The 23,497-nt window shown below is 37.0% G+C and overlaps 1 protein-coding gene across 1 annotated transcript in view; it reads left to right on the forward strand.

Moving 5' to 3' along the window:
* Positions 1-23,497, forward strand: part of PCSK2 (proprotein convertase subtilisin/kexin type 2) — a 341,220-nt gene that overhangs the window by 31,706 nt on the left and 286,017 nt on the right. The gene's annotated exons all lie outside the window — the stretch shown is intronic.

The raw sequence follows: 23,497 nt of genomic DNA on the forward strand, positions 1-23,497 counted from the left end.
TAGTACCTCCCTCCCAAGGTTGTTATGAGGGTTAAATGAGATAATGATTATAAAGCATTTAGAACAGCGTTTGGTACATACTAAATGTCATATAAAAGTTAGCTATTATAATATTACTATTACCTTATTTGTCAGTTATCATTATAGTCAAGTTGCCTGGTTTAAGCAAAACCTACCTAAATCCCAATGCACCCAGAAAAAGTACCTAAGGTGTCCTCGAGCCCCCAGGTCCTGTCCTGTACCAGGCATAAAGGATACAGTGCATAAAGGTGCCAGGATAAAACTGGAAGTTCTACTTTGGTCCAATATAACTCTAAGTCATTTTTATTCAGACATTCTCCATTTTTTTTTCTAAATCTGATGCTAGGGTCAGATTACCCCTAGGATGGGCCTAAGGACCCACAGTAATATACCCACACTGATTCCAGTGCTGACATTTACAGAGGGCTACTCCTGACTCCCTGAATTTCTATTATAACTCCTACCAGGAACACCTCCCCTACCCCTTTTCATTAGAATGTAAGCTTCTTGAGGGCAGGAACTGTCTTTCTGCTTGTATTTCTATTCCAAGTGCTAAGACAACGCCTGACACATAGTAAGTCCTTAATTACTGGTTGCTGACTTACGGACTATGTGACCACAGGCAAATCATTTGTCTCTGAGCTTCAATTTCCTCATCTCACAATAAAGTGAATCAGTCAATGAATATTCGTTAAGGGCCTGCTATAGGCCAGGCACTGTGCTTAGTCCTTGGGATACAAAGAAAGTCAAAAAACAATCCCTGCTCTCCAGGAGTTTGCAACCTAATGAAGAAGACAACATGCAAACAGCTATGTACAGACAAGATATAGACAGGATAAATTGAAAATAATGGACAAAGGGAAAACATTAAGTAGGATCAAGAAAGGCTTCCTGGAGCAGGTAGGATTTTAGCAGGGACTCGAAGGAAGGCCAAGGAAAGCCAGGAGGCAAGGAAGAGGAGGAAGAACATTTAAGTCCTACCTCAAAGGGTTGTTTTGAACCTAACAAGAGATTACATTCCAAAGGCTTTGCAAACCCTCTACCTGTTATAGAAATACTAGCCCTTCTTATTAATGTCGTTATGACTAAGCCACAGTATCTGTAATTGAGGGCCTGATAGGGCTTCCTGAGAAAAGGGAAAACATCACTAACCACCTTGCATTTCCTTTTTCACTGGAGCTCTGTTCTTGCCCTGTGATTTTGGTTCAATGTGTTCTGTCCAATCCCTAATTCTTTTCAGCTTCTCTAACTGAATCCTTTCTGGAACTGATAGCTGATTGCTGTTCAGTCGATTCAGTTATGCCTGACTCTTTGTGACCCCATGGACCCTTGTCTTTGGGATTTTCTTGGCAAAGATACTCCAGTGGGTTGCTATTTTCTTCTCTAGCTCGTTTTATAGATGAGGAAACTGAGGCAAACAGGGTTAAGTGACTTACCCAGGGTCACATAGCTAGTAAGTGTCTGAGGCCGGATTTGAACTCAAGTCTTAATGATTGCAGGCCCAGCACTCTATCCACTGACCCATGTAGCTACCTCCTTGATAATTGGTCTTAACGATAATTTTTAAAAACCCTTTGGAAACATTTTAAAAATCATAGATAGGGGCTTGAGCTACTCAAGTGAGCAATCCTAGTCTGTTCACCTCCATATGCCATCTTTGACCAACATTTGTGAGAGCAGAGAGATCCTAGGTATAAAAACGGCAATGAAAGAAACCTACTTTGGAAAGGTGAAAGGTGGGTAGCTTTAGGGGGCAGGGAAGAAGATCAGTTAAAACTAACATTATGCCAGTTTTGAGTCATGTACCTGCTGTTGGTCATGGACTCAATTGTAAAAATACCACAATTTTAGCCTTTAGCAGGCCCCTCCTCTTCCCTGACATGTTCATCCCACATCCATCAATCTCATATTTCATTCTTTCACTCAGTAGCTTTTAACTAATTTCAGTTAAAGCATTAACTGATAATGGCTTGAAAAGCAGATCAACACCACAACTGCTCATCCCTTTTAACCCTTTTTACCTATAACCCAGTTCTCTATTTCCATATGTCCCTGTATTGTTACAATAAATAAAACACATACTTCTGTCATATTGGTGACATTTTCTTAATTCTTGTCCTTTCTCCTCCATGAAATAGGCACTGAAACAGGAACTGGTATCTATTACTGCCTTCCTCTCCAAACCCTAATGCTAGGAGATCCATCACAAAATCTGTTTATTTTTTGGTATTTTCTTTAAAGTTTTGAGTTTCAAATTCTGTCCTTCCCTTCCTTCATCCCTCTCTCTCCTCCCCTCCTGAAATGGTAAATACTCAGATATAAGTTATACATGTGCAATTATATAAAACATTTCCACAATAATCATTTTGTATAAGACTCAAATAAAAGAAAAAATGAAAGTGAAAAATAGCATGCTTCAGTCTGTATTTAATCAATATCAGTTCTTTCTCTGGAGGTGGATAGTATGCTTCTTCATTAGTCCCTAGGGATTGTACTGGATCACTGTATTACTGAGAACAGCTAAGTCATTCACAATTCTTCATTGAACAATAATGCTGTTACTGTGTGCAATGTTCGCCTGGTTCTGTTCACGTCTTTCCAGGTTTTTCTGAAATCATCCTGCTTGTCATTTCTTATAGCACAATAATATTCCATTACAATCATAAACCACAGCTTGTTTAGCCATTCTGCAACTGATGGCCATCCCTTCAATTTCCAATTCTTAGCCACCTCAAAAAGAGCTGGTATAATTATTTTTGTATAATTAAGTCCTTTTCCCTTTTTGGAAGTCTTTGGGATATAGACCTAATAGTGGTAATGCTGAATCAAAGGGTATATACACAGTTTTATAGCCCTTTGGGCATAGTTCCGAATTGCTCTCCAGAATGGTTGGGTCAGTTTACAACTCCACCAACAGTGCAATAGTGCCCCAGTTTTCCTATATCCCCTCCAACATCCGACATTTTCCTTTTTTGTCATATTAGCCATTCTGATAAGTGTGAGGTGGTAACAGAGTTGTTTTAATTTGCATTTCTCTAAACAATGGTGATTTAGAGCATTTTTTCATAGGACTATAAATAGCTTTGATTTCATCATCTGAAAATTTCCTGTTCATATCCTTTGGCCAATTATCAATTGGGGAATGATTTGTATTTTTATAAATTTGACTCAATTCACTATATATTTGAGAAATGAAGCCTTTATCAGACATACTTGTTGTAAATTTTTTCCCAGTTTTCTGCCCTCCTCATACTTTTGGTTGCATTGGTTTTGTTTGTGTGAGAACTTTTTAATTTTATGGAATCAAATTTTTCTATTTTACATTTTGTAGTGTTCTGTCTTCTTTGGTTTTAAATTTTTCCCTCATCCATAAATCTGACAGATCAACTATTCCATGCTCTCTTAATTTACTTATAGTATCACCCTTTATGTATAAGTTATGTACCCATTTTGAACTTATCTTGGTATACAGTGTGAGATGTTGGTCTATACCTAGTTTCTGCCATACTATTTTCCAGTTTTCCTGACAGTTTTTGTCAAATAAGGAGTTTTTGTTCCAAAAGCTTGGATCTTAGGGTTTAACATATACTAGATTACTATGGTTATTTACTATAATGTAATTTGTATCTAATCTATTGCACTCATCTACCACTGTATTTCATAGCCAGTAATAGATTGTTTTGATAATTACTGCTTTATAATATAGTTTGATATCTGAATGTACTCTTTATATAAGGAGATACTCAACAAATGAGGTTGACAGTCTCCCTGGGCAGAGCTAGCAATAAGACTCCAATGTTTTGTTTTGTTTCTTAGCTCTCTTCCCTAACCACCTGACAGCAGTTCCTCCTGAAAATAAAATTAGACATCTTCTGATGTGGAATTATATCCAGTCCTTGACCAGACTAGATTCAAAGCTGCAACTGAAAAAGCAGAGAGAATTGCATAACGGAATAATGAGGAGAGAGTAAGCTCAGCTAGAAACTTAACAGGCACAGGCTCTTGTTCTCTAGTTTAGTTCTGTGAAGTTTATGGGGGGACAGCATGACTGTGCTACATGTGACGTCTTTACTAAGGATTCTGCTGCCTGGTGAAATTCAGTTAAGCAAGCATGAGAAAGCACATTGGACAGTCCACCCTGGTCATCCTCCCCTCCTTCATGTGAATTTGCCAACAACCCTCCCCTTCCCCTACCCCAAACAGAAAGGGAATAGAAAGGAAGAAGCCAGCAGTCATGGGCAGTGACCCTGGAAAGGGGATGGGCTGCTCAGGGGTGGAACAATGACACGGTCAGAGGACTGCCCAGAGGAATTGCTCTCTCAGTTACCAACACCCTAGGAAAAACCCTGATTATACTGCCCTAGTTACAGCTTGGGTGTCAAGAAGACACTTTTTAGACTGGATATGTGATAAGGAGTAAAAGGCAGCAGATCTGCCTAGGGAGGGGTGGGAACGGCAGTGGGAAATTCACCGGCTCATGCATATTTTGTGATAATAAGAATTTCTGAACATTCTCTGGGAGATGAAGACTATAGCCCAATTGTCCCTGTGTGGCCTGGGCCTTCAGACTGACACTCTCCTGTGAATTCTTCCACTTTTTCTTTTCATTTAAAAAAAAAGCCACATTTGAAGGCCAAAAAAGTCCCCCCCTTAATATAAATATATGAATTTGGAACCCATAAGAGTTTTTAGGCCTCAAAATGATTTTGGTTTTATATGCATATGTATGTATATGTGTATATGTATGTGTATGTGTGCATATATTATGTGTATATGTCTGTCTCTATATGTATATATGCATATGTATGTATATACATATGCGTATATGTATATGTTTGTGTATGTATGGGCATGTGTTTATGTATTATATGTGTGTATACATGTATGTCTATATTTTTGTATGTGTTATAAGACACACGTGTGTGTGTGTGTGTGTGTGTGTGTGTACATTTTATATCTTGAAAAGAAGATGTCATTGGGAAGAGCAGGGCTTAGTTAATAAAGGAAGCACAGTTTTTCAGGATGAAGTTTCCTGGATGATCTCAGAGATTTCCGCTAGAGCACTGGGGCTGTGGGCTTGGAGATGGGAGGCTGATTTCAGTGCTTCTTGGTTGTTTATAAGATTAGCATTCCATTTAGGAGACTGGGGGAAAGATCAGCCGTATGGGATTTGAAGGCTGTGTAGGAGGAAAAGTGAGTTACATAGCACCTGCCTTTGTGTCCTCTTCTTCCCACACTCTTACTCTTAGAAACTGATCTGTTCATACAGTCTTCTCTTCAAACCTGAGAGTACTTTGAATTCAAGCCAGGGCTCCCCTTTCTAGAAATCAGAGCAGAGGTGTCTGGCAGCTAGGTCAGGCTTGCCTCCTCTAGTCTCAAGTTTCATCTGAGTCCATTCTGTTGAACTGATAGGAGCTTGGGGCTTAAAAAGGCCAAGGAAGCAGGTTCTACCCTGCTCCTGCACAAAAGGACCAATTAACATCATTTCTCCCTCCACATCCACAAACTGCAACCTGATCCCAGCCAGCAATTTTTCAGCTTCTGGATCTTGTTCAATCTAGGACTGAGACAGAGACTGCCTGGTGCAGGTCAGCTGATACCACTAGATTTCAAATCAGGAGCTGAGGTTATCGTCCTGCCTCTAAAATGAGTTAGCTGTGTAACTCTGGGGAAGTCATTTGAACTCTCTGGGCCTCACTCTCCTCTTTTTAAAAAGGAGGGAAATAAGACTGGATGATATCTACGATCGCTTCAAAATTCTACAATGTTCATGTCGGATAATGGATGGAAAATGCTTTCTAATGATCACACATTACTCAAACACAAACTATTATTGGTCATCTCTACAATGGATAAAATGCTTAATTGATTAATTAATTTTTTTAAAAAATTATTAAGTTTCTATTCTGTGCAGGCACTAAAGAAAGATATGAAGATGAATAAAACACGTTCCTTTCTCTCAAGGACCTTACAATCTAGTCCCAGCTAATGCTACCTAATGTTCTTAATAGGTTTTTTAAAAAACACATTCTAAGGTAGGCAATTGATAAACCATCAACCGACAAGCATTTATCAAGTACTAGTTACTTATTAGGGTGCCAGATGATGGCAAATGTGGCTTTTGGGTTTGGTTTTGGTTTGGTTTGGTTGTCGTTGTTAGTGTACAACTTGTACATTTCTGCTTCTGCACTTTGGCATGTGTCATCCCTTCCATGGAGAACACAGGACAATAACTTTAAAGCTTGAAAGGCCTTTATACATCATATCATCTAACTCCCTTTATTTTACAGTTGAGGAATTGAAGGCCGCAGAGGATAACTGACTTGCCTGTAGTCACAGAGGCGTAAATGGCAGAGCCAGGATTCAGACTCAGATTTTTCCAAATCCGTCACTTTCCATTACAACATTACACCACCTCTCTAGCCAACAATATGGGGAGGGACCAGTTTCATGGAAATGATGTTACTATGGGCAATACACTAAGTGACATGACAGCAGGGTCTCATGACTTTGTGGTGGAATTTGAGTCAAAAAACAGATTCAAAGTGTTATGAAATGACATTGGCCAGTTAGCCCAACCTCATGTTGGACATATTTATGGTTGCAAAATCAAACAACCCATATACCAAGATAAGCAATGGTTGATGGCTTCTTCTTCATAGATGAAGATCAACATTTTTATATCTCTTCATTCTTCTGAAAGGCCAGGTGGCTGCAAAACTTCAACACTCCTCCCTCATCATGGCAAGGGAGTGGCCATGAGCTCTCAAAGGCCATGGCTACAGAACATAAATTTTGGTAGTACCTACCAACATGGGAAGGTTTTGAGTACAGTCCTGGGGGCAGATAAGATGATTCAACAGGTCCTCAGACATCAGCACAGCCAAGACAAGAAAGAAATGATCAGAAAGTATCACTGAGCTGTTGCTGCAGAGTCTTTATTGAACCAGTTTTGGCACGTTCTCTATACCTGAGATTTCAATATGTTTCTAGTACAGATCAATACATACATACATACATATATACATACATGTATATGTATGTATGTATGTATGTATATGACTACCTCAGGGACACACATACAATGAAGGGTACTGCAAAAAAAGACAGAAAAAGTCTCCCAGGAAACCAAGACTCTGCAGCCACAGTTGTTTGCCACAAAGCTGTCTCTCATACCTCTCTTGCTTTCTCTCCCTCTGATCATTCCACCTAACCAGAAGAAAAACATACTATGTCACTGAACTGAATTGGTCTGCCATAAGCCCCAGCACATGCTCTCTCTCTCTCTCTCTCTCTCTCTCTCTCTCTCTCTCTCTCTCTCTCTCTCTTTCTGTCTCTCTCTCTCTCCATGATGTCCATAGATAGCTATAGAGTGTGTGAGAAGCTGCCGACTTTCTACCCTCATAGACTAACTGCCCCAGATTGAATTATCTTTACAATATGTCTCTTCTCTGAGGATCAACCTAGACTACCATGGAGAGTCTTATCACCAAAAGGTTGAGCAACACTCTGGGTTTATTCTTTGGCCATGAAACAGACAAAAACATAAAATGGCTTCACATCTAAGGAATCTTCTTTCTGATTTCACAGTGATGATGGCCAGCTGACAGACAGTGGGGACATGAGTACACAGTCTACAAGCCGTCTAAATGGTCCAGGTTGAGAAAATATGGAAGGTTGACATATGCCATGGACATAATATTCACATTGATCAAATTACAGATCTGTCAAAGTGTCAGGTTATCAGAAACTATCAGAAACTCCCCTGGGTAAGACAGCAGAGTTAGTGTAAGAATATATTCATGAAACATTCAGCCTGGAAGATAAATTCGGATAACTTACAGTAAATTTGCCTCAGAGCCTATGGATTTTTAATGAACAAGAACCAAATCACAGAGCCACAGTACTATAGAAAACTGTTTATTCATATAGCAGACCTCTTGGCAAGCTGGCTAAGTCATTGAGTTTAATCCAATTCCCATTGGCCTAGCTACTTCTTGTGAAGTCTCCCAAGGGCCCTGTGTTTAGCTGCTATGGTACTTTTGCCACTACTTAACAGACATAATTATATTACTGGAGCCATCCAAATTAGGACAGGCTACCAGGCCCCAGACATGAAAATTTAAACAATTCAGCCCTAAAATATTGACAGGAAAAGTAAAAATTTTAATAAAAATGGAAATTGTTACCAACGACTTTAATATTTGACTTCTTTAGGCTAGTTGTCTGTGTGAACCATTGGTCAGATTAGAAGAGAAGGACCTAAGATCGAGGGTATAACAAAAAGTTTACTGGATTGGTCTTTGCTATTAATTTGCAATGTGACCTTAAGCAAATCGCTTCATCTCTAAAATGGTAAGATGTCCTCCATGATTCCTTTCTGACTTTGAGATCTCATGATTACTGCGGTGACATGATTGTTTTTCCTGATTATTTAGGAGAAGGGGAGGGAGAAAAGGAAGGGGATGGGAAAGGAAAAGGGGAAGGGGAAAGGGAAGCAGAAGAGTTATGGAGATTTGAATAGTGAGAAAAGACAGTCTGGAAAGGGTTGTCATTCTGGGAAGCACCATCTGAGAACCTGACTCAGAGAAAAGGATCAAGGTATCTTAAATCAGACCACAGGATCTATGGAGTATGAAGAATGGCAAGACTGCAAAGGCTTCCTGATAGAAGTCCATTATGGGTATGTGTAGTTTATATTCATAAGTATATACACATATATGTATATATATCAAATATATACACACTTCTTTATATACATACAATTACTGAGCCCTGAAATCTGACACAATTGCATTTTTTCTTTTGCTGCTGCCCATACAACTGGATGCCCACATCTAACATTCATTCCCTCCTTCCTTTCTTTCACAAGCTGCCACTCAATCCACAAATGTGTATTGTCTAGGCTTTATTCACAAGGGGAAAAAGCAAGTATATTCAGAAAGAACAAATCAGGGTGAACTAATTAGAAGTGCATTTAAAAAAAGTTCCAGACTACATGGGACCGAAGTGTTGGGACTTCATTTTTAAGTGAAGTTCCCAGACTTCTTATTGCATGATTCTCCACCAGAAACAAACTTTAGAGTGTCTGATGCTGCCAAACTCCCAAAGGAAATTGCCATTTCCTCTTTAGTTCCAGAATACCCCAGGGTTAACCTGAGATTTGCTTCACAAGCTCCCTATCTACTGTACCATCTAGCTGAATTACAATAGGACAAATAACTGTAGCTTGGCCAAACCAAATCTGCTGCCTAGAGACTGAGAACTGCTACACATGGCATTCTGGCTTGATTCAGAATCAGAAGTGTTGGCTTTTGATCCTGGTTCTTCCATTTACTATCTATATCACCTGTTTCCTCACCTGTAAAAGTGAGAGGGACGGACTGGACAACCTCTGAGGCCCATCATAGTTTTAAGTCTATGATCCTATGAATAAAGATAACCTATAACCTAGGGGCAGCTAGATGGCACCGGTGGATAGAGAGCCAGGCCTGGAATCAGGAAGACTCATCTTCCTGAGTTCAAATCTAGCCTTAGACACTTACTAGCTCTGTGACCCTGGGCAAGTCATTTAACCCTGTTTGCCTCCATTGCCTCACCTGTAAAGTGAGCTGGAGAAGGAAGTGGCAAGCCTCTGAATTATCTTTGTGGAGAAAACCCCAGAGGAGGTCATGAATCAGACATGACTGAAAAACTACTGAGTAATAGAACAAAATAACCAAGGTAGCAGAAACAAGGTAGAAAGCAGTTTTGATCGAAAAAAAGGGGAGAAACAACTAAGAAAGAGCTGTGCCTACCTCCTATGTAGGGGATCTGAGCTGAGAGAAAAGCCAACATGAAATTCAACAAACATCTCTTATGGACCTTCTTAATACTATTTATTAAGCACCAAACTAGTCTTTGTCCTCAAAGTACCTATAATCTAATAGTATTAGGCAACATATGCTAAAAAAGTAGGTAATGAGGCATACTGCTTTCAGTAAATGGGGAAGGCATTTACATTTTGTATGATGCCTACTATGTGCCAGGCACTATGCTAAGGGCCTTTTATAAATATTGTCTCATTTGATCCTTACAACAACCCTGCCAGTTAGGTGCCATTATTATATCCTGCCCTGTACCCTCTCCAGTCAGAGGGAGGGAGGGGCCTGAAGAGTAGGAGGAAATGAAGACTTAAATCCACGTCTTCCTACCAGCTCACTATCTACTTCCCCGTGCTACCTCCCATGGGAAAGGAGTCAGAAATGCATAATTTGGTCTCATTTGTATTATATTTTTGATACTGAAAAGTACATGAATATTAAAAGAGAAAATTAGTGCGTGTAAGAACGCTGAGAGAAGTTTAAAAGGAAATGCACAAATATTAGATATCATTATCTATCATTGAAGAAATCAGTTTCCCAGACAGTTAAATACCCTATGTGTTCTGGGGAAATAGGAGCATTGTACACCTTTCAATCAGCCTTTCTTTACAAATACGCTATAAGGTAAGGGAAATGCCTATGGATTATAAAGTTCATAGAAGGGAAGAAAGTATAAGAGGATTGGAAAGGTGGGAAGGGTCAAGTTGTAAAGAACTTTAAATGCCAAAGAAAGAATATTATATTTGATCCTGGAGGTAATAGGAAGCTACTGGCATATATTGAGTACACTTGAAGAGTGAAGAATGGATTGCAGTGAAGAGAGATCTGAGGAAAGGAGAATAATTAAAAGTCTATTGCAATAGTCTAAGTGAGTAATGTCTGACCTAGGCTGATGGCTATGTGAGTGAGAAATAGAAGACATGTCTTCCAGAGACTTGAAAAAGTAGAAATGATAAGATTTGGCAAGACATTCACTCTGTGGGATGAGAAGTGAAGGGTAGCAATGAGATTCTAAGCTTGGAAGACAAAGGTTGCTGTTACTATCAGTGGTAAAAAGGAAATTTGCAAGAGGAGAGAGTTTAGAGCAAAACGAGTTCTATTTTGGACATGTTGAGTCACCTATGCAATGTAAAATTTGAGATATACTAAAGGTAATTGGTGATACAGGACTGTAGCTCAGGAGTGAGACTAGGGCTGGATGTATCAATCTGGAATTCATCTACCTAGAAACAGTCATTGAAGCCATGGGAGCTGATGAACTTATAGCACGATAGATAAAATATTAAATTTAACAGTTATAACTTTTGAACTTATTTAGATTGAATTCCCACCTAAAAAGAAAATGGAAATTTCAGGGAAACGAAAACATATTCTATTGATGTGTTGACTTAAGAAAATAAACCTAAGACAGAAAGACACATACAGATTTAAAATGATATTGGAATTAAATCTAATATATTTTATAGACTACAGAAATTGGGATTTGTAGTCATAATATAGCCATCTAATGACATAGCAACAACATTTTTTAAAAAGTTAACTGAATATTTAAAAATTTAAGAATAAAACAATGCTGGTGAAAGATTTTAATAATAATAACAAAATAGAAATTAACAAAGAACTTAAAACATACAAATAGAATACTTTAAAATGAGCTTAACAGATAAATGAGAGAACTGGATAGAAGAGAACTTTTTATTCAATTACTCATGAAACTTTTATAAATATTGACCATGCCCTATGAAATAAATAATTTATAAACAAATTCAGAAATATAAAAGTTTCAAATTTTACTTATACATGCCATAATGAAATAAAAATAATAATAAGGTACATATGCGTGATACAGGTCTAAACAGAGACCAAAAATGAGCTGCCAGAAAATGATTGGATTTCCCCCAAAAAAAAGGAAATTAGAGATAATATCAATATTGAGACAATATATTAAAGCATTTAAAACATGTCTTAGTGACTATTTTATATCCCTGAAACCTTATACCAAGTAGAGAAAAGAAGGCTGATATTTTTAATTTTCAAATTAGTAGAAATTCAACAAAATAACACATTCAAAACAGTCATGAAATAAGAAACTATCAAATTTAAAGGAAAATTTAACAAAACTGAAAGAAAAATGAAATTGTAGGTAAAACAAAGCTTTTTAAAAGACCTTTAATAAATTGTTAGTTAATTTAATCAAAATGAAGAAAAAGGAAAGTCACATTTTAAAACAAAAAATAAAAAGTGGAAGATTCTAACAAGTGGAAAAGAAATAAACATAATTATCAAGTGCTACTAATTATACTCAGCTTTATGCCAACAAATTTAACGTGAAGGAAATAGGTAATTTTTTTTACAAAAGTAAGTAGTCATATGGACAGAAAAGAAAATATATAACCTAATTGACTTTCATTAAACAGGCTCATATAGATTCACAAATGAATTCTATGAAACATTTAAAGAATAGTTCATTGTTTTGTCATATAAGGTGTTTTATATTATTATATTATATATTTATGTACTACATAAAGTATTTTTTTGTAAATGAAAAGTAAGAACTCTACTAGTCTTCCCATGATACCAGTTAGTTCTTGATCCCCAAACAAGGGACAGAGAAGACAGAGAAAGTTTTAGACCAATGTGATTAATAAATATTTCCTTAAAGAAATAGTTAAAATGTTAAGTAAATGTTAGAAATGTTAGAAAATAGTTTTTTAGTATTTATTAATAGCAAATGCTAAACAATATTTGCTATTTTACTAAGTAAAATACTAAGTTAAGCAAGTACTAATGTGCTAAGTAAAATACTAAAACACAAATAGAACACAATAATATATACACATATATTTAAATTTCATTAAATAACCATCTTGTATTTATGCCAGTAATGCAAGGAAGGATCATATAATGTTAGGAAAAATTAGAGCGATAAATCAAAAAATCTGTGATTGTATCATCGCATTAATAACTAAATCCTCTCAAGAGATGTAGGAAAAGCTACAGAAAAAATATATCATCCAGGCATGTTAAAAACCACTAACATCAGTGGGATAGAAAGGTTTAGCTAAATCAGAGATAGAATTTTATTCAATGGATAAATATTATATGTTTTCCTACTGAGAACAGTGTTTATACAAGGCTATCCACTCTCACCATTATTTTTGACATTTTTACAAAATAATAGCTTTAGAAATATTACTGCTATTATTTTAGAAAGGATAGCTAATAGTAATATGTCAAGAAAAATAAAGAATAAACATAGGGGGAAAAGAAGTTAAATTACCTCTATTTGGAAATGATGCAATGGTTTGTTTAGAAAATTCAGTAGACAACCAAAAATAATCAAGATAATAAATGGTGTTAACAGAATAGGAGAATATGAGATCAAAACACCAAAAAATCATCAGTGTTTCTACATACTCAAGTGAATCTGTGATTTCATCTATGTGGAAATTTCCTACAATGATGCAAATTACCACCATGCAGCAAAATATCTTGGTAGCACAAATGGTATTTTCTTCACTTTGGGGACTGAAGGCAAGGACTTTAGAAGGGATAGGCAGATTTGAAAAAATGAAAGGTTGGTGAAGAAAATGGTTCCAAATTAGCTCTCAGTACTCATCTCAACTTCTTTAAAAATTGTTGCAGTTCATAGATTTTTATTCAAACTCAATTTAAAAGGTGATCCTTTAACACCCAAGGCTATTGTTTAGGTTTGGGCAGAGTGACCACAAAGGGCCCTTCTTACTCTAAGATTCTATTATTTTAGAATTATTCTACCAAGACACACACAGGACCTACATAAAAAACAACTGTAAAATAATTTTTACGAAAACAGAGGAAGAGCTATATAATCTGAGAACTATTTAATGTACATAGTTGAATTAAACTAATATAGTAAAGATGATTATATTACAGAATCAATCTGTAGATTTGATGATACTTCATATAAGTAGAGAAATTCATTTAGAAGAAGAAAATGTCAAGAATATCCAAGAAACCACCAGGCATCAAAATATAGCACAAAGCAACAATTTACAAACTATCTGATGCTACATACTAGAAAATAAAGTGGAAAATATTTGATAATCATAATCTAGAACAAAATGTGTCAGTAGATTAGTGTGAAGTAAACCTAAGATTACAAAATTCCAGACATGAAAGAAGAATCACTATTCAATCTTTTAAAACTATTGGGATAATTGGAGAATAATTTCATGGCAATATCTCATGGTGTATACATAATAAATTCTAAATGGTTTGACAATCCAAATATTTATAAAATGCATTATGAAAAAATGGAATATTAAATTCTTAAACATTCATGACCTGGGAAGATTAGAATTATATTATGTAAAAATTAAAATATTTTGCATAAGAATATATCTGCATGTATAATAAGAAGGAATCATAGATACATTTGAGAAATCATCTTTATAATAAATATTTCTGATAAAATTCATGCCTCAAAATATTTAAGGACTCGGATATAAATTTATAGAAATGAGCGCTGTTTTCCCAGGAGACAAATGGACAAAGGATATGAAAAGATAATTCTTTAAAAAAAAGAAACACAAATGATAAATAACCCAATATAAAAGTTTTCAAACTTCTGAATAATCAGAGAAATAAAAATGAATATTCTAAGATAGTACCTTACATGCATAAGAGAGGCAAAGATAATAAAAGCTGACAAAAATCTGATCCTGGATTAGATGTAGAAAAACAGGTGCACTAATACACTATTGGTAATGCTAAATTCAATGTTCTTGAAAAGTAAAATTTGTGTTTATTCAGGGACAGCTAGGTGGCACAGTGGATAAAGCAGTGGCCCTGGAGTCAGGGTGACCTGATTGCAAATCTGGCCTCAGATACTTACTAGCTGTGAGACCATGGGCAAGTCACTTTACCCTGATTGCCTCCAAAAAAATTTCATATATATATATATATATATATATATATATATATATATATATATATATATATATTCCTAGCTTTTGACCCAATGGTCCCATAAGAAAGGAACTGAGCCAAACAGAAGTTAAGTGACTTGCCTGGGTCACAAAGTTAACAAGTGTCAGATCTTCTTGACCCCAGACCCAGCATTCTATCTATTATGCCACCTAGCTGCCCTATAATAATTCTTGTAGTACTTTTTTAAAATAGTTTTTCCCAATTACAGATAAAGACAATTTTTAGCATTTTTTTTAATTTAAAGTTCCAAACTGGAAAATACTATGACAGAAACTAGGCATAAACTAACATCTTACACCATATATCAAAATAAAGTCAAAATGGGTACATGATTTAAACATAAAAAGTGAAACTGTAAGCAAATTGGGAGAGCAAGGAATAGTTTACCTGTCAGATCTATGGGGAAGTGAAGAATTAGTGACCAAACAAGAGATAGAGAACATTATATAATGCAAAATGGATAATTTTGATTACATTAAATTAGGAAGGTTTTGCACAAACAAAGCCAATGCAACCAAGATTAGAAGGGGAGCAGAAAGGTGGGAAATAATTTTTGCAGCCAGTATCTCTAAAAAAGGCCTTATTTTTAAAATATGTAGAGAACTGAGTCAAATTTATAAAAATACAAGTCATTCCCCAGTTGAAAAATGGTCAAAGAACATAAAAAGGCAATATTTAGAGGAAGAAATTAAAGTTACCTATAGTCATAAGAAAAAATGCTCTAAATAACTACTGATTAGAGAAATGCAAATTAAAACAACTCTGAAGTACCACATCATACCTGTCAGATTGACTAATGTGACAAAACAGGAAAATGATAAATGTTGGAGAAGATGTGTAAAAATTGGAACACTAATGCAGTGCTGGTGGAGTGAATGGATCCCACCATTCTGGAGAGCAATTTGGAACTATACTCAAAGGGCTATATAAAACTGTGCATACCCTTTGACCCAGCAATACCACTTCTAGGCCTATATCCCAAAAAGATTATAAAAATAGGAAAAGGACCCACAAAAAATATTTATAGCAGCTCTTTTTGTGGTGGCCAAGAACTGGAAATTGAGGAGATGCCCATCAATTGTAGAATGGCTAAACAAGTTGTGGTATATGAATATAATGGGATACTATTGTTCCACAAGAAATGATGAGCAGGTTGACTTTAGAAAAACCTGAAACAACTTAAATGGAAAACATTGTACACAGTAACAGAAACATTGTGTGATGACCAACTAAACTCTTCTCAGCAATACAAGGATCTAAGACAATTCCAAAAGACTCATGATGGAAAATGCTATCCACATCCAGAGAAATAACTATGGAGTCTGAATGTAGATTGAAACATACTATTTTCTCTTGTTTGTTTGCTTGTTTCTTCCATCTCATGGTTTTTGCCTTTGGTTCTAATTCTTCTTTACATGACTAATATGGAAATATGTTTAATATGATTGCATATATATAGCCTATATCATATTGCACACCATCTTTGGGAGGGGAGGAGTAGAGGGATAGGGAGACAATTTAGAACTCTAAATCTTGTAGAAGTGAATATTAAAAACTAAAAACAAATAAACAAAATTTTTTAAAAGATACAAATAATTTTTAAAAGTTTTGAGTTCTAAATTCTCTTCCTCCCTCCTACTCCTCCCCTATCCCTGAGTTGGTCAGGGTGAGAGCAATTGGGCCCCAACTCCAGGGTGGCAGAGGTGGTGCTGCAGCTGCTGCCAGAGCTCCAGCTAAGGCTGCTTCTGGCCCCAGGCTCACACGGTGGGAGGAATCAAGCAGCGGATCAGAGCAAGAGTGCAAGGAGCACTTTGCTGGCACAGAGACAGATTCTCTTGCTTTGCCCTGCTTCGATCTGGGTCACGGTCCTGGTTGGCAGTTCTTGGGGGAGGAAGAGCGCTACTGTGGCAGAGCTTGTGGTGACAGTGGAGTAGAAGTAGCTCTGAAAACAGCAGTGCAGCACCTAAAGCTTGGGACAAAGTAGTCTCTACTCTACAAGGAGTCATACCCTGACAAAAAGCTCAAGGGTCAAGTAGTTGACTGGGAACATGAACAAGCAGCAAAAAAGGATGCAGACTCTAGAATCTTTTTTTGGTGACAAAGAAGATCAAAACATACAGCCAGAAGAAGTCAACAAAGTCAAAGAGCCTACATCGAAAGCCTCCAAGAAAAATATGAATTGGGCTCAGGCCATGGAAGAGCTCAAAAAGGATTTGGAAAATCAAGTAAGAGAAGTAGAGGAAAAATTGGGAAGTGAAATGAGAGTGATGCAAGAAAACCATGAAAAGCAAGTCAACAACTTGCTAAAGGAGACCTAAAAAAATACTGAAGAAAATAACACCTTAAAAAAATAGACTAACCCAAATGGCAAAAGAGCTCCAAAAAGCCAATGAGGAAAAGAATGCCTTGAAAGGCAGAATTAGCCAAATGGAAAAGGAGGTCCAAAAGACCACTGAAGAAAATGCTACCTTAAAAAATAGATTGGAGCAAGTGGAAGCTAGTCACTTTATGAGAAATCAAGATATTATAAAAACAGAACCAAAGGAATGAAAAAATGGAAGATAATGTAAAATATCTCATTGGAAAAACCACTGACCTGGAAAAAGGATCCAGGAGAGATAATTTTAAAATGATTGGACTACCTGAAAGCCACGATCGAAAAAAGAACCTAGATATCATCTTTCAAGAAATTATCAAGGAGAACTGCCCTGATATTCTAGAGCCACAGGGTAAAATAGAAATTGAAAGAATCCACAGATCACCTCCTGAAATAGATCCCAAAAAGAAAACTCCTAGGAATATTGTCACCAAATTCCAGAGCTCCAAGATCAAGGAGAAAATACTGCAAGTAGCCAGAAAGAAACAATTTTAGTACTGTGGAAACATAATCAGAATAACACAAGATCTAGCAGCTTCTACATTAAGGGATCGAAGGGCTTGGAATACGATACTTCTGAAGTCAAAGGAGCTAGGATTAAAACCAAGAATCATCTACCCAGCAAAACTGAGTATAATGTTCCAAGGCAAAATATGGATTTTCAATAAAATAGAGGACTTTCAAGCTTTCTCAGTGAAAAGACCAGAGCTGAATAGAAAATTTGACTTTCAAACACAAGAATCAAGAGAAGCATGAAAAGGTAAACAAGGAAAAGAAATCATAAGGGACTTACTAAAGTTGAATTGTTTTGTTTACATTCCTACATGGAAAGATGATGTGTGTAATTTATGAGACCTTTCTCAGTATTAGGGTAGTTGAAGGGAATATATATATATATATATATATATATATATATATATGTACACACACACACATATATGTATACATATATGTATATGTGTGTGTATATGTATATAGACAGAGGGCACAGGGTGAGTTGAATATGAAGGGATGATATCTTAAAAAATAAAATTAAATTAAGGGGTGAGAGAGGAATGTAGAGAGAGGGAGAAAGGGAGAGATAGAATGGAGTAAATTATCTCACATAAAAGTGGCAACAAAAAGCAGTTCTGTTGAAAGGGAAGAGGGGGCAGGTGAGGGGGAATGAGTGAATCTTGCTCTTGTCAGATTTGACTTGAGGAGGGAATAACATACATGCTCAGTTGGGTATCTCACCCCACAAGAAAGTAGGGGGCAGGGGATAAAAAAGGGGTGATGATAGAAGGGAGGGTAGATGGGGGAGGAAGTAATCAAATGCAAACACTTTTGAAAAGGGACAGGGTCAAGGGAGAAAGTTGAATAAAGGGGGACAGTATAGGATGGAGGGAAATATAGTTAGTCTTTTACAACATGAGTATTGTGGAAGGGTTTTACATAATTATACACATGTGACCTATGTTGAATTGCTTGCCTTCTTAGGGAGCGTGGGGAGGAAGGGAAGAGGGCAGAGAATTTGGAACTCAAAGTTTTAAAAGCCAATGCTCAAAAAAAAAGGTTGTTTTTGCATGCAACTGAGAAATAAGATATGTAGGGAATGGAGCATAGAAATCTATGTTGCCCTACTAGAAAGTAAAAGGAAATGGTATGCGGGGTGGGAGTGGGGTGACAGAAGGGAGGACTGACTGGGGAATGGGGCAATCAGAATATATGCCATCTTGGAGTTGGGGAGAGGGTAGAAATGGGGAGAAAATTTGTAACTCAAAATCTTGTGGAAATCAATGTTGAAAACTAAAATACTAAGTAATAAAACATCAAAAACAACTATTACAAAAAGAATCATTGAACTGAAAAGAAACTTTGAAATCAGTCATTTGACATAAGTGGAACCTGAGTTCCAAAAATGTGAAGTCCATGATCCTACAGTATTCCAGTAGCTGAAGAGGACTGAAAACCCAAGCCCCACTGACTTTCAAAGCAGTGCTCTTTCCACTGTCTGCCAATGGATTAAATTTTTCATTAGTCCTGGTACCTGTTCCCCATTTTGCTTACTTTGGTGCCTTATTATCACACTAGCTACCTCTCGTTGCCATAGCTGACCTAAATAGCTGTAAGACTCATACCTAATTATCAATCTATTAATGAGAGGATAATGGGGAGAGGGAGGAGAATAGGTGGGGTGAAAATGGTCAATCAATAATTACTTAGTCAATTTTAATTTGTATGTGGTGTGTATTTATGTCCCTCCTGCAGTAAGTACACACAATTCCCCAGTGTCCACAGTTCATAGGCTGGGAACCATGAGAATAAATAAAATAACAACTAACATTTTTATAGTGCTTTTAAGTTTTTCAAAGCACTTTATGTATACACATTAGCTCGTGTGATCTTCACAATGACCCTGTGAGGTAGATAATGCAATTATTTTCATTCCCATTCTATGGAAGAGTTTTATTAACTTATATGAGATCACAGAGCTAGTAAGTATCTGAGGGAGAATTTGAGCCCATGTCTCCTTACTTCCAGTCCAGTACACTGTATAATACTCCTGACCTCAAATTCTCTTTCCAGATCTAAACTATTGGGATCATGAGGCAAAGTAAGAGGAAGTATATTGTCAAGGTCAAAGCGAACAGTCAGGAGACTTGAATTTGAATCCCACTCCTCTCACCTACCATCTGTATGGTATTAGGCAACTCATTTCATCTCTTTGGGCTTTTATCCTCATCTATAAAGTGTAGGATGTGGTTGTTGGTGACGTTCATCCTTCTTCTTGAAGAAGAGCAATGATGTCACAAGGATGATGTCTTGACTTGTGTATAAATTGGATTTAAGTGAGGCAGAACTGCATAGAAAAACTGTCAGCCTCGCTCTCTCCTCAAGAGTCATCAGAAGCCTAGTGACAAAACAAAAGTCAAGGCAACTGGGGATGGCCCACAATGCAATGGATAACCTTAGCCTTTCCCAGGCCTAGTTTGTCTAGGGCAATGCCCATTCAATAATGAAGGGCTAGGTAAGAATTGAGACAAAAGACGGCCTAATTTGCCATCACAAAAATGTCATTCTGGAAGGGGAAGACTCTCAAAGTTTCTGATCAGAACAAAACAATTCCTCTTTACACTCACTCTAAGCCCTCAAAGCTTAAATAATGAGCCAAAAAGGATTGGGTTGGGGGCTATTATTGGCCATGCAATGACAGCCAAAGTGATTTGGGTTTAAAGTATTAGTCAGGTAGCTCCATCTGAAACACAATGGGCTGGTCCAGAGAATCACTGGATTCCTCTAAAACCATTTTTAAAACCTCTTTTTCCAGATCTATATTTCAAGAAATCCTAAATGAAAACTGTACAGGACAAAAAGTAAATTGTCCCAGCTTTTAAAAAAATCTAGTCCCTAAACCTCAAAATAGCTTACAAATTATAAGCAACCAAAAATTACCTTCTTACAAACAGAGCACCCATGTGTAAGGATATGGGCACCCCAAATAGAGAGAGGGACCACATGTGGCAAGGGGGTGTAGCTGTGTGTGGCTGCAAGGGAGGCAGAACAGACATCTCTAGCCTGATCTTTCCCCGCCCTCATCCAAAAAAGACTTCCATTCCTGCAAGATGCTTTGTTTCAGAGCTAGTTTTAGGGGTGAGCAAGCCCTCAGTTCTTCCAAAGTGGCATTATCCAAGAAGGGGTGTATTTACCACTTTCCTGGCTTGGGTTCTGTTCTGTGATCAACCAATATGCCTTGCCAACACATAGTGCCTTTTAGTGCAGTCATCTGCCCCAACATCCTATAACCATGGTGTTTCTTTCTCAGGCTCACTCTCCTAGCAATTTCTGGTTTCCCTGCACCTGAAGTCAGATTGTCCTCTTTGGCACTGCCCATCTCTAGCACAATTCAACTGTTTTTGTCCCAGACCAGCAAAAAATATTCTAGCTTTGGTTCCACTAGGAATCTGAGAATCTGGGATATTTAAGAGATACTTAAGTATCACTGTTATCTAAGTTGATCACTTAAAATCACTAGCATATGGCATTCTAGCTGTAAGACAAAGAATTCTATGACTTTAACATTCCTTAAAGGAATAATAGAGTTTAGACAAGAACAAGAAAAGAGTGTGGGCATTCTAAACTAACAGGGAGTTTATACTCAGGATAAAAAAGAAGATAGTAAGGGATCTCCTAGCTTCCCTAAATAATTCAAATCAGGTGTTGAAAGAAATTGCAGATATGGTTTTTGAGCTACCATCAGTGATATTGAAAGATCATAGAAAAAAAGAACTACAAGATTACAGAAGGGCAAATGTTGTCCTAATTTTTAAAAAAAGGAAGAGCTTAATTTTGATTCCTGGGAAAATTCTAACATGCTTTATTTTTTAAAAAGGTTAGTGAACATGTAGAAAAGGAAACACTGATCTCCAACAGCCTGCATGACTTCATCAAGAAAAGGTCATGCCAAACTAACCTCATTTCCTTTGTTGACAAGATTGCTAAGCGAGTAAATTAGGAGAATGCTGTGGATATAATTTATGTTGATTTTAGCAAAGCTTTTAATAAAGTATCTCACATTATTCTTGTGGATATAATGGAGAGATATGGATTAAACAATAATACCAATAATTCCAATAAAATGGGATCAGAGTTGGTTGGGTGGCTAGATTAAAAGTTGTTAATGGTTTAATGTCAACATGGCAAGATTCCCAAGGCATATCCCAGCAATCTCTTCTTTACCCCATGGTGTTTAATGTTTTTGTCAATGACTTGGATAAAAGCATAGATGGTATGTCCATCAATTGTACAAACAATACAAAGTTGGGAGGGATAGCTAACACAATGTATAACCTTTAGGGCAGACTTTATGCTGGTACTCTCTTCAGGTTATATGTTGGGATGAAATGTAGGACTCATAGGAAAATGAACAGTGAATAAAAAGAGGTTTGCCTAGTGTTAACGTAGCAAAGATGTAAAACAAGAATTCGGTGCACTTATGTAGACACATACCCCTGGAAACTTGTCTGGTCAACATGGAAGGGTATGGCAACTCTTGTGATCTTCAGGCACTTGCTAAATTAGAAGCATCCTAGTCCCATGTGGATGGGAGCTTTTGTTCTCCTAGGTGACCAGGAAGCTATGTTAATACAACCAGAAACCACAAGGAAGCTGCATCAGAGGAGGCACAGCTTGAACTTTTCCCTCTACCCAAGCCAATCAAGCCCTAGCTATGCCTCCTTTTCCTAAGCCATATTGTAGAAGGAAAGGGAGACCCTGGCAGATATTGGTCCTTTCGCAATTATTGTCAAAATCAAAAAGGATCTTGACAGTCTAGAGAATGGCAGTGAATCTAATAAGATAAAATTGAAGAGGAATAAATGTAAAGTCTGGTAGTTGGGTATAAAAAAATAAGTTTCCTAAGTATAAGATGGGAGAGTCATGGTTCAATAGCATTTGGTCTGAAAAGATATAAGGAGATTTAGTGGACTACAAGCTCAATATGAGTCAGCAGTGGCAGCCAAAAAATCTAGCATGATCATGGGCTACATTAAGAGAGACATAACTTCTAGGAATAGGAATATTAAAATTAAGAGTAGCTAGCATATATATGGTACCAAATATTGTTTCACTTGAAGGTTACAAAACCCCACTGTAGACTGTTCTTCTGAGACCATAAAGTATTATGTTCACTTCTAGGCAACATGGTTTAAGAAGGATACTGGCAAACTGGAACACTCCAGAGGAGAGCAGTCAGGATGATAAAGGACCTTGAGTCTCTTACATGAGGCTTAGATGAAGGCACATTTGAGCTAGAGAAAAGAAGACCTGGGGGAGAGGAGGTCTTTTTAACTGTCTTCAGGTATTTGAAGGGCCATCATATAAAGGAGGTATTAGATTTTCTCTGTTTGGACCCAGAGGGTAGAAGTTGCAAAGAGGAAAATTTAGACTGGATGATTAGAAAAACTTCATAAAAAATGAGAGCTGTCCAGAAGTGGGATGGACTGCCCTAAGAGGTGAAGGGTTTCCTGTCCTTGGAGGGCTTCACACAGAGACGGATGATCAATTGTTGGACATGTCAGAATGGGAATTCCTTTTGGTTATGGATAGGACTCGATGGCCACTGTCAGATTCTATGATTCTGAGATTATGACAAGGAAAACAGTATTAGCAAATGCAGAGAGATAGGACGACTATATGCATGGATTAGGACAGTGAAAGTGACTAAAGGATAGTGAGTACATTGGCCTTAGCCCAGGTTTAGAAGGACAAGAGGTAGATGCTCATT

Source organism: Trichosurus vulpecula, chromosome 3, assembly GCF_011100635.1.
Source record: "Trichosurus vulpecula isolate mTriVul1 chromosome 3, mTriVul1.pri, whole genome shotgun sequence".
Lineage (NCBI taxonomy): Eukaryota > Metazoa > Chordata > Mammalia > Diprotodontia > Phalangeridae > Trichosurus > Trichosurus vulpecula.